Source organism: Scyliorhinus canicula, chromosome 2, assembly GCF_902713615.1.
Source record: "Scyliorhinus canicula chromosome 2, sScyCan1.1, whole genome shotgun sequence".
Taxonomy (NCBI): Eukaryota; Metazoa; Chordata; class Chondrichthyes; order Carcharhiniformes; family Scyliorhinidae; genus Scyliorhinus; species Scyliorhinus canicula.
Genome location: NC_052147.1, coordinates 234691963 through 234702718, shown reverse-complemented (window position 1 = coordinate 234702718; position 10756 = coordinate 234691963). Strand labels below are relative to the sequence as shown.

General features: G+C 50.1%; 1 protein-coding gene across 3 annotated transcripts in view; it reads left to right on the top strand.

Moving 5' to 3' along the window:
- Window positions 1-9954: 9954 nt before the first annotated feature.
- cfap221 (cilia and flagella associated protein 221) overlaps window positions 9955-10756 on the top strand; it is a 263176-nt gene continuing 262374 nt past the window's right edge. For 2 of the 3 annotated variants that reach the window (XM_038789818.1, XM_038789820.1), the window contains exon 1: window positions 9955-10031. The gene's annotated coding sequence lies outside the window, so the exon portion shown is untranslated. The remainder of the gene's footprint in view (window positions 10032-10756) is intronic. The other variant, XM_038789819.1, reaches the window with a different exon arrangement.

The following is a 10756-nucleotide window of genomic DNA, read 5'->3' as shown; positions in this document are numbered from 1 at the left end:
TGTTTCCTATTACTTCTCCAATCTCATTATCCAGTGGTCCAATGTCTATTTTTGTCTCTCTCTTACCTTTTATGTATGGAAAAAAACTCTTCCTATCTTCTTTTATATAACTAACTATCTTACACTCATATTTCATTTTCTCCCTCCTTATTGCTTTTTTAGTTATCCTCTGCTCACTTTTAAAGTAAACCCAATCCCCTGGCTTCCCTCTAATCCTTGTCACTTTGCTTTTTGCTTTCATGCTATCCTTGACTTCCCTCATCAGCCATGGATGTCTCATCCTCCCCTTAGGTTGTCTCCTCCTCTTTGGGATGAATTACTGTTGTGCCTCTCGAATAACCCCCCTAAACCCCTCCCATTGCTGTTCCACTGTCTTCCCTGTGAGGCTCCTTTTCCAATCAACTCTGGCCAGCTCCTCCCTAAGTGTAAGTTGTTGCATTTTGGAAAGTCAAATCAAGGTAGGACTTTGACGCTGAATGGTCGGACTTTGGAGAGTATCATGGAACAGAGGAGTTCAGGTGCATGGTTCTCTAAAGGTGAAGTCACAGGTAGATAGGGCAATGAAGAAGGCTTTTGGCATGCTGACCTTCATCAGTCAGGACATAAAGTGTAGTAATTGGGAAGTTATGTTGCAGTTGTACAGGACACTTTTGAAAATGAAAAATGAAATGAAAATCGCTTATTGTCACGACTAGGGGCTTTTCACAGTAACTTCATTTGAAGCCTACTCGTGACAATAAGCGATTTTCATTTCATTTTTTTCATTTCTAGTTGGCTTACATTAACACTGCATTGAAGTTATTGTGAAAATCCTCTGGTCGCCACGCTCCAGTGCCTGTTCGGGGACACTGAGGGAGAATTCAGAATGTCCAATTCACCTGACAAGCACATCTTTCAAGATTTGTGGGAGGAAACCGGAGCACCCGGATAAAACATGTAGACACAGGGAGAAAATGCAGTCTCTGCACAGACAGTGACCCAAGCTGGAATCGAACCTGGGACCCTGGCGCTATGAAGCATCAGTGATAACCACTGTGCTACCGTGCTGCCCCAATACATCGATAGAAATAAAAATGGGGTGAAAGTGGAGAAAAGTTCACAGTCTGAAGTTGTTGAACTTAATGTTAAGTTCGGAAGGCTGTAATGTGCCTTATCGGAAGATGAGGTGCTGTTCCTCCAGTTTGCGCTGGGCTTCACTGGAACAGGATCGTCTGGGAGCTATGGCGGCTTTATTTTCCTTTATTGACTCCAAAATCATCAGTTGTCAATAGCACAATGGATTACCTGCATTCTATTTCTGAAACTGCCTCCAGACCCTTATCCAATTAATATATTCCCTTCTTTTGGACTCCGACCACTGTGCACTATTTCCCCCCAGCCAGTGGGAAAAGCCTTCAATCATCATGCCACCTGAAACTCCCATCCCATTCTTTCTTCCCTCTTTCCCTGTTGCTGACATCTTCAAAAAACTCCTCAAAAATGGTGTGCCAATAAAATCTTCATGCAGTTACTGGCATAACGTGCTGCTTGGTGTCCAATCTACCCCTTTGTGAAATGCAATGGGATATTTTGCTGCATAGAAGCTGTGCCTTATTCATGTAGAAGGCATGCACATGTAACGATTTCCAAGACACGCTGCAGTAACACGTGGGCATCACGGTAGCACAGTGGGTAGCACTGTTGCTTTACAGCTCCAGGGTCCCAGGTTCGATTCCCTTGGGTCACTGTCTGTGTGGAGTCTGCACGTTCTCCCCGTGTCTGTGTGGGTTTGTGCTTCGGTTTTCTCCCACAAGTCACGAAAGACGTGCTGTTAGGTAATTTGGACATTCCAAATTCTCCCTCTGTGTACTTGAACAGGCGCCAGAATGTGGCGACTAGGGGATTTTCATAGTAATTTCATTGCAGTGTTCATGTAAGCCGACTTGTGAAAATACAAAGAACAAATAAAAGTACAGCACAGGAACAGGCCCTTCGGCCCTCCAAGCCTGTGCCGACCATACTGCCCGACTAAACTAAAATCTTCTACGCTTCCGGGGTCCGTATCCCTCTATTCCCATCCTATTCATGTATTTTTCAAGATGCCCCTTTAACGTCACTATCGTCCATGCTTCCACCACCTCCTCCGGCAGCGAGTTCCAGGCACCCACTACCCTCTGTGTAAAAAACTTGCCACGTACATCTCCTCTAAACCTTGCCCTTCGCACCTTAAACCTATGCCCCTAGTAATTGACCACTCTACCTTGGGGAAAAGCCTCTGACTATCCACTCTGTCTATGCACCTCATAATTTTGTAGATCTCTATCAGGTCGCCCCTCAACCTCTGTCGTTCCAGTGGATAGTATGGGCTGCGGGCCACGTTTCCGTACTTGGATAACGTCACCATCTGCGGCTATGACCAGCAGGACCACGATGCCAACCTCAATCGATTTCTCCAGATGGCCCAGAAGCTTAATCTCACGTACAACAAGGAGAAATGCTTTTTCCGCACAACCAGACTAGCCATCCTTGGCTATGTCGTGGAAAACGGAGTCCTGGGCCCCGACCCGGACCGTATGCTCTCTCTCCCTCATTGTCCCAGGGCCCTCAAACGGTGCCTGGGGTTCTTTTCATATTATGCCCAGTGGGTCCCTCAATATGCGGACAAAGCCCGCCCACTCTTTAAGGCCACACTATTTCCCCTGTCAGCCGAGGCACGCCAGGCCTTCAACTGCATCAAGGAGGACATCGCCAAAGCGGCCATGCGGGCGGTGGATGAATCCGTCCCTTTCCAGGTTGAGAGCGATGCCTCAGAGGTTGCTCTTGGAGCCACATTTAATCAGGCAGGGAGACCAGTCGCATTTTTCTCCTGAACCCTCTCCGCTTCGGAACTTCGACACTCCTCGGTCGAAAAGGAAGCACAAGTCAGTGTGGAGGCTATTCGTCACTGGAGGCACTACCTCGCAGGTAGAAGGTTCACCCTCATCACCGACCAAAGATCGGTTGCTTTCATGTTTGACAAATCGCAAAGGGGCAAAATTAAAAATGATAAAATTCTGAGGTGGAGGATAGAGCTCTCCACCTACAAATACGATATTATGTATTGACCGGGGAAGCTCAACGAGCCCCCAGATGCCCTGTCCCGCGGCACGTGCGCCAGCACGCAGAGCGACCGCTTAAAAGCCATCCACAATGACCTCTGACACCCAGGGGACACCCGGCACGCCCACTACATTAAAGCCCAAAATCTGCCTTTCTCCACCGAGGAGGTAAAAGCCGTCACCAGGGATTGCCCGATCTGCGCGGAGTGTAAACCGCACTTCTACAGACCAGACAGGGCCCACCTGATCAAGGCTTCTAGGCCCTTTGAACGCCTCGCTATCGATTTCAAAGGGCCACTCCCCTCGACTAACCGGAATGTGTACTTCCTAAATGTAATCGACGAGTTCTCCCGATTCCCTTTTGCTATCCCGTGCCCCGACATGACTTCCCACACAGTCATCAGGGCCCTGCATAGTATCTTCACCCTGTTTGGTTTCCCCAGCTATGTACACAGCGACCGGGGTTCGTCCTTCATGAGCGACGAGCTGCGTCAGTACCTGCTCGACAAGGGCATCGCCTCGAGCAGGACTACCAGCTATAACCCCAGGGGGAACAGGCAGGTGGAGAGGGAGAATGCGACGGTCTGGAAGACCGTCCTACTGACCCTCCGGTCCAGGAATCTCCCGATCTCCCATTGGCAAGAAGTCCTCCCAGACGCGCTTCACGCTATTAGGTCCCTCTTGTGTACCGCCACCAATCAGACCCCTCACGAGCGGCTCTTTACCTTTTCCAGGGTTACTACCACGGGGGTTTCGCACCCGGCATGGTTGAAGACACCGGGCCCAGTGCTCCTCAGGAAGCACTTCAGGGCACACAATACTCACCCGCTTGTGGAAAAAGTGCTCCTACTACACTCGAACCCCCAATACGCCTTCATAGAGTTCCCTGACGGCCGTCAGGGCACCCTATCCCTCCGGGACCTAGCGTCTGCAGGATCAAACCCCACCACTACCACTGCCGAGGTACCCCTCACACTACATCCCACCCAGTGCCCCCCGCTCCCGCGCCTACCAGTTCGCTACACATGTTCCGCGCGCCCGCACCCGCAAGTTCCCAGCGCCCCCACTCCACAGTCGAACCAGACGAGTATGAAGCTCGGACAGAATCACCCCCTGAGTCCATCATCGTACCCCAACCAACCATGATTATCTAGCCACCAGAAGAGACTGCAACCCCGGTGCTCTGCCGATCACAACGGACATCTCGACCACCGGACAGGCTCAATCTGTAAACCATCACCGCCGCCGGACTTGATTTTGTAACAGGGGGTGAATGTGGTGAATCATAATAGCATAATTCACACTGTTATCACACATGTTGTACCATGCCTCTGTATGCTTGGCACACGAGCAGTTGCGCGGCTCTGCCCCTAGGGGGAGGTGTACTGGGAATGTACGGAAGTTTGTACTGGGCTCCACCCTTGGCTCCGCCCATGACTCCTCCCCCACCACTGGTTGTATAAAGCTTGGCAGTCAGAGCCTGCCTGCCAGTTCATCTAGAGTTCATCTTATCACAGGCAGGCTCTGTTGTAAGACGATTAAAACCACTGTTTACTTCTAACCACATGTCGCGTGAATTGATGGTCTCATCAGTGTGCCAGCGCACAAGCGAACCAGCTCCTTTCCTTGCACGAGAGCCTTTTCCATCCGGGGGTCACTCGTTTGTACCACCTAATCAAAGCCGCAATCTGCCCTACTCCGTCGAGGAAGTATGGACAGTCACCAGAGACTGCCAGGTCTGTGCGGAGTGCAAGCCGCACTTCTACCAGCCAGACCGCGCGAGCCTGGTGAAAGCGTCCCGCCCCTTTGAACGCCTCAGCGTAGATTTCAAACAGCCCCTCCCCTCCACCGACCGCAACACCTACATCCTTAGTGTGGTCGATGAATTCTCTAGGTTCCCCTTCGCCATCCCATGCCCGGATATGAGGTCTGCCACTGTCATCAAGGCCCTTGATTCCATATTCGCTCTGTTCGGTTTCCCCGACTACATCGACAGTGACAGGGGATCCTCATTCATGATCGATGAGCTGCGTCAGTTCCTGCTCAGCGGGGTATCGCCTTCAGCAGGACGACCAGCTACAACCCCAGGGGAAACGGGCAGGTAGGAAGGGAGAACGGGACGGTATGGAGGGCCGTCCAGTTGGCACTACGGTCCAGGAACCTCCCAGCCATTCGCTGGCAGCAGCTCCTCCCTGATGCGCTCCATTCCATTCGGTCACTACTGTGCACCGCGACTAACCACACACCCCATGAACGTGTTTTTGCCTTCCCTAGGAAGTCTACATCCGGGGTGTCTCTCCCGATTTGGCTCACGACTCCGGGCCCAGTCCTTCTTCGTAGGCATGTCAGGCACCACAAGGGGGAACCCCTGGTGGACAAAGTACGCCTGCTCCACGCGAACCCCCAGTATGCCTACGTGGAGTTCCCCGACGGCCGCCAGGACAGTCTCGCTCCGGGACCTGGCTCCCTCAGGTGCTGATCCCATGCCCACGCGCCTTCCCCCTCCGCGCCACCCTCCTTTTCCCCGGCGCCCCCGTATTCGTCCCCACCAGGTCCATCCCTCGTTCCCCTGCCCACGCTGGAGGACATGGAAGATTTTGGCTCGCTCCTGGAGTCATCCCGCCACTGGCCAGCACCAACACCGCCAGCACCTGCACCGTCGTCACCAACGCCGCCTGTGCCGACGTCACTACCACAGCTACGTTGCTCGCAACGGAACGTTCAACTGCCGATCCAACTCAACCTATGACCGGATTGCCTGATGGACTCTTGGTTTTCTTTTGCTTTACCCTTTTGTAAATAGATCACTTTATGTATTATAGTTCCACGACACCCCCGCCGGACTCATTTTTTACAGGGGGTGAATGTGGTGATCCAACCACTGTATAGATGTGTGCTTGCAGTAGGGGATGTACGGCCGTACCTGTATTAGCCCCTATCTCCGCCCACAGGGAGCTGTATAAATATTTGTTAGTTTCACTGAGATGCCATTCTACAGCTGCCGCCGGAGGAATAGCATCTCACTGTAATAAAACCTCTCTTGTACATCACTCGAGTCTTTGTGTACAATTGTTAGCGCCACACACTCAATGTATACTCAATGCCCCGGCCAATGAAGGCAAGCATGCCGTATGCCTTCTTGACTACCTTCTCCACCTGTGTTGCCCCTTTCATTGACCTGTGAACCTGTACACCTAGATCTCTCTGATTGTCAATACTCTTGAGGGTTCTACCATTCACTGTATATTCCCTACCTGCATTAGACCTTCCAAAATGCATTACCTCAAATTCATCCGGATTAAACTCCATCTGCCATCTCTCCGCCCAAGTCTCCAAACGATCTAAATCCTGCTGTATCCTCTGACAGTCCTCATCGCTATCCACAATTCCACCAACCTTTGTGTCGCCTGCAAACTTACTAATCAGACTGGCTACATTTTCCTCCAAATCATTTATATATACTATGAACAGCAAAGGTCTCAGCACTGATCTCTGCGGAACACCACTAGTCACAGCCCTCCAATTAGAAAAGCTTCCTTCTATTGTTACTCACTTCCTTCTATGACCTATCCAGTTCTGTATCCAGCTCACCCTTGATCCCGTGACTTCACCTTTTGTACCAGTCTACCATGAGGGACCTTGTCAAAGGCCTTACTGAAGTCCATATAGACAACATTCACTTCTCTACCTGCATCAATCATCTTTTTAACCTCTTCAAAAAACTCTATCAAGTTAGTGAGACACGACCTCCCCTTCACAAAACCATGCTACCTCTCACTAATACGTACATTTGCTTCCAAATGGGAGTAGGTCCTGTCTCGAAGAATTCTCTCCAGTAATTTCCCTACCATTGACGTAAGGCTCACCGGCCTGTAGTTCCCTGGATTATCCTTGCTACCCTTCTTAAACAAAGGAACAACATTGGCTATTCTCCAGTCCTCCGGGACATCACCTCAAGACAGTGAGGATCCAAAGATTTCTGTCAAGGCCTCAGCAATTTCCTCTCTAGCCTCCTTCAATATTCTGAGGTAGATCCCATCAGGCCCTCGGGACTTATCTACCTCAATATTTTTCAAGATGCCCAACATCTCATCTTTTTGGATCTCAATGTGACCCGGGCTATCTACACACCCTTCTCCAGACTCAACATCCACCAATTCTTTCTCTTTGGTGAATACTGATGCAAAGTATTCATTTAGTATCACGCCCATTTCCTCTGGCTCCACACATATATTCCCTTCCCTATCCTCAGTGGGCCAACCCTTTCCCTGGCTACCCTCTTGCTTTTTATGTACGTGTAAAAAACCTTGGGAGTTCCCTTCACCCTATTTGCCAATGACTTTTTGTGACCTCTTCTAGCCCTCCTGACTCCTTGCTTAAGTTCCTTCCTACTTTCCTTATATTCCACACAGGCTTCGTCTGTTCCCAGACTTCTAGCCCTGACAAATGCCTCCTTTTTCTTTTTGACGAGGCCTACAATATCTCTCGTTATTCATGGTTCCCGAAATTTGCCGTGTTTATACTTCCGCACAGGAACATGCCGGTCCTGAATTCCTTTCAACTGACATTTGAAAGCCTCCCACATGTCAGATGTTGATTTACCCTCAAACATCTGCCCCAATCTAGGTTCTTCAGTTCCCGCCTAATATTGTTATAGTTAGCATTCCCCCAATTTAGCACATTCACCCAAGGACCACTCTTCTCCTTGTCCCCCAGCACTTTAAAAAGTACTGAACTGTGGCCACTATTCCCAAAATGCTCCCCTACTGAAACTTCTACCTGGCCTAGCTCATTCCCCAATACCAGGTCCAGTACAGCCCCTTCTCTAGTTGGACTGTCTACATATTGTTTTAAGAAGCCCTCCTGGATGCTCCTTACAAATTCTGCCCCGTCTAAGCCCCGAGCACTAAGTGAGTCCCAGTCAACAGTGGGGAAGTTGGGGCAGCACGGTGGCGCAGGGTCACTGTCCGTGTGGAGCGCACGGTGGCCCTGCTGCCTCACAGCGCCGAGGTCCTAGGTTCGATCCTGGCTCTGGGTCACTGTCCGTGTGGAGTTTGCACATTCTCCCCACAACCCAAAGATGTGCAGGGTAGGTGGATTGGCCAGGCTAAATTGCCCCTTAATTGGAAAAAAATAATTGGGTTCTCTAAATTTATTTTAAAAAATAGTGGGGAAGTTGAAGTCTCCCATCACAACAACCGTGTTCTTTCTCCTCGTTTCCAAAATCTGTCTACCTATCTGCTCCTCTATCTCCCGCTGGCTGTTGGGAAGCCTGTAGTAAACACCCAACATTGTGACTGCACCCTTCTTATTCTTGATCTCTACCCGTATAGCCTCGCTGCCCTCTGAGGTGTCCTCCCGCAGTACAGTTGTGATATTCTCCCTGTCCAGTAGTGCAACTCTGCCACCCCTTTTACATCCCTCTCTATCCCGCCTGAAACATCTAAATCCTGGAACGTTTAGCTGTCAATCCTGGCCTTCCCTCAACCAGGTCTCTGTAATGGCAAACAACATCATAGTTCCAAATACTAATCCAAGCTCTAAGTTCATCTGCCTTACCCATAATACTTCTTGCATTAAAACATATGCACTTCAGGCCACCAGACCCGCTGTGTTCAGCAACATCTCCCTGTCTGCTCTTCCTCAGAGACATATTGGCCCTATTCCCTAGTTCTCCTTCAATGCTTTCACCTTCTGACCTATTACTCTGGTGCCCACCCCCCTGCCATACTAGTTTAAACCCTCCCGTGTGACACTAGCAAACTTCATGGCCAGGATATTTATGCCTCTCCAGTTTAGATGCAACCCGCCCTTCTTATACATGTCACACCTGCACCAGAAGAGCTCCCAGTGGTCTAGATAATGGAAACCCTCCCTCTTACACCAACTGTTTAGCTGCTCTATCTTCGTATTTCTAGCCTCACTGGCACGAGGCACGGGGAGTAATCCCGAGATTACAACCCTAGAGGTCCTGTCTTTTAACTTTCTGCCTAGCTCCCTGAACTCCTGCTGCAGGACTTCATGCCCCTTCCTGCGTCTGTCGTTAGTACCAAATGTACAACGACCTCTGCCTGTTTGCCCTTCCCCTTCAGGATGCCCCCTACCGGTTCAGAAACATCCTGGACCCTGGCACCAGGGAGGCAACATATCATCCTGGAGTCTCTTTCACGTCCACAGAAGCGCCTATCTGTGCCCCTGACTATAGAGTCCCCTATGACTCTTGCTCTTCTGTGCTTTGATGTTATAAAGACTATAAAAATACAAGTTGGAGATTGGAAATGATGCAAACAAACATAACAAACTGGCCAACATGGAGCAGTGTGCATAAGGTTCTGTGAGAAATAACTGAGACGGCCCCAACCACTTTATTGTAAGAAAAGTTATTTCCCCATGCTGGACAATATACAATCGACCCTATCTTGACTCTATCCCACCGATGGAATCACCAAAGGTTTAAATGCTCCATCTGCAAAGGTAATCAAACGAGTTTGCAGAATATTCCTCCCTATCTGTTCTTCTCCAAGGAATCCTGACCTCCTGCCCGACAGAACAACAAATGCCGTCTGTTGTGGAGGGGTTTAAAAATGCGATAAATATCCAGATGTCACAAATCTGAGTGTAAAATGCAATTGCTGTCGCTTTCTGCGCCTCATTCTTTACCCCCACAAACTTACAGCTCCGGAATATACCGAAGGCATCGATTTAAAGAGCCGAGGGGAGGGGGGGGGGGGGGGGTTGCAGATTCAATTATTTCCCCAGTCCTGACAGTTTGGACGGTAATAAAGTTTCGGGTGTCGCTGCAGGAAGGACGAACAAGCTGGAAGTCGCCGCCGGACCTCAGTCACTTGACCGGAAGTCGCCGTTTGTTTGGGCGTCTGTGTCGCCATGGTGACGGGGCTGTTGGTGGAGGACGGAGGGGCTGGAGCCACTGGTGACCCCGCTGCAGCTGGGTGGGTGAGTGAGTGAACCCGGAGCCACTATGTTGCAAAGAGACGCCGGGGTTCCTTCCTGCTTTGCTACTGTGTAACGAGACAGAGAGAATGCAGCTTCCACTCTCCCCACTTCATGCATTTTAATGTCCACAGCTAGACCTCACCCTCCATTGCTGGCCGGGGGCTGCTGATCCCAGCAGTATTTCTTGAGGAAGGCTACACTGTTCCCACGTTTGGCCCCACCAGCCCCTTTCTCATCACCCGGGAAGACGGTCTTTCCTTCTGTGGTGAACGTATTGCTGCTACAATTCACTATTGTATTGTATTATGTTGATGCCCTTGTGGGCTCCACCTGTGGCTCTGCCCCCTCGTAGGTGGTATATAGATCTGCAGCCTGTACGCAACACTCAGTACACAGCAGTCGCAGGCAGGCACAGATCTAGCTTATTATAACCACTGGTTGCATCACCTTCTCCCAAGGGCACCCCCTCACACACTTTCTCACACTGGTGGCATAAGTGACAAATTGGAAAGCAGTTAGTGTGATCTGCACAGCCGAACTCCACGTGGATTTAACCAAATCAACTAAACAAGCTGAGGGACATGTTAAAAGGAGGCAAGCCCCTTAACGGGATACTACCATAAAATCAAAACCAAAGAGCAAATGAAACTTAAAACGTCAGACCGAAATGTGATTACAAGGGTCAATAAAGCTCCACATCCTTTGGGGCCCACTGGGCACGGAAG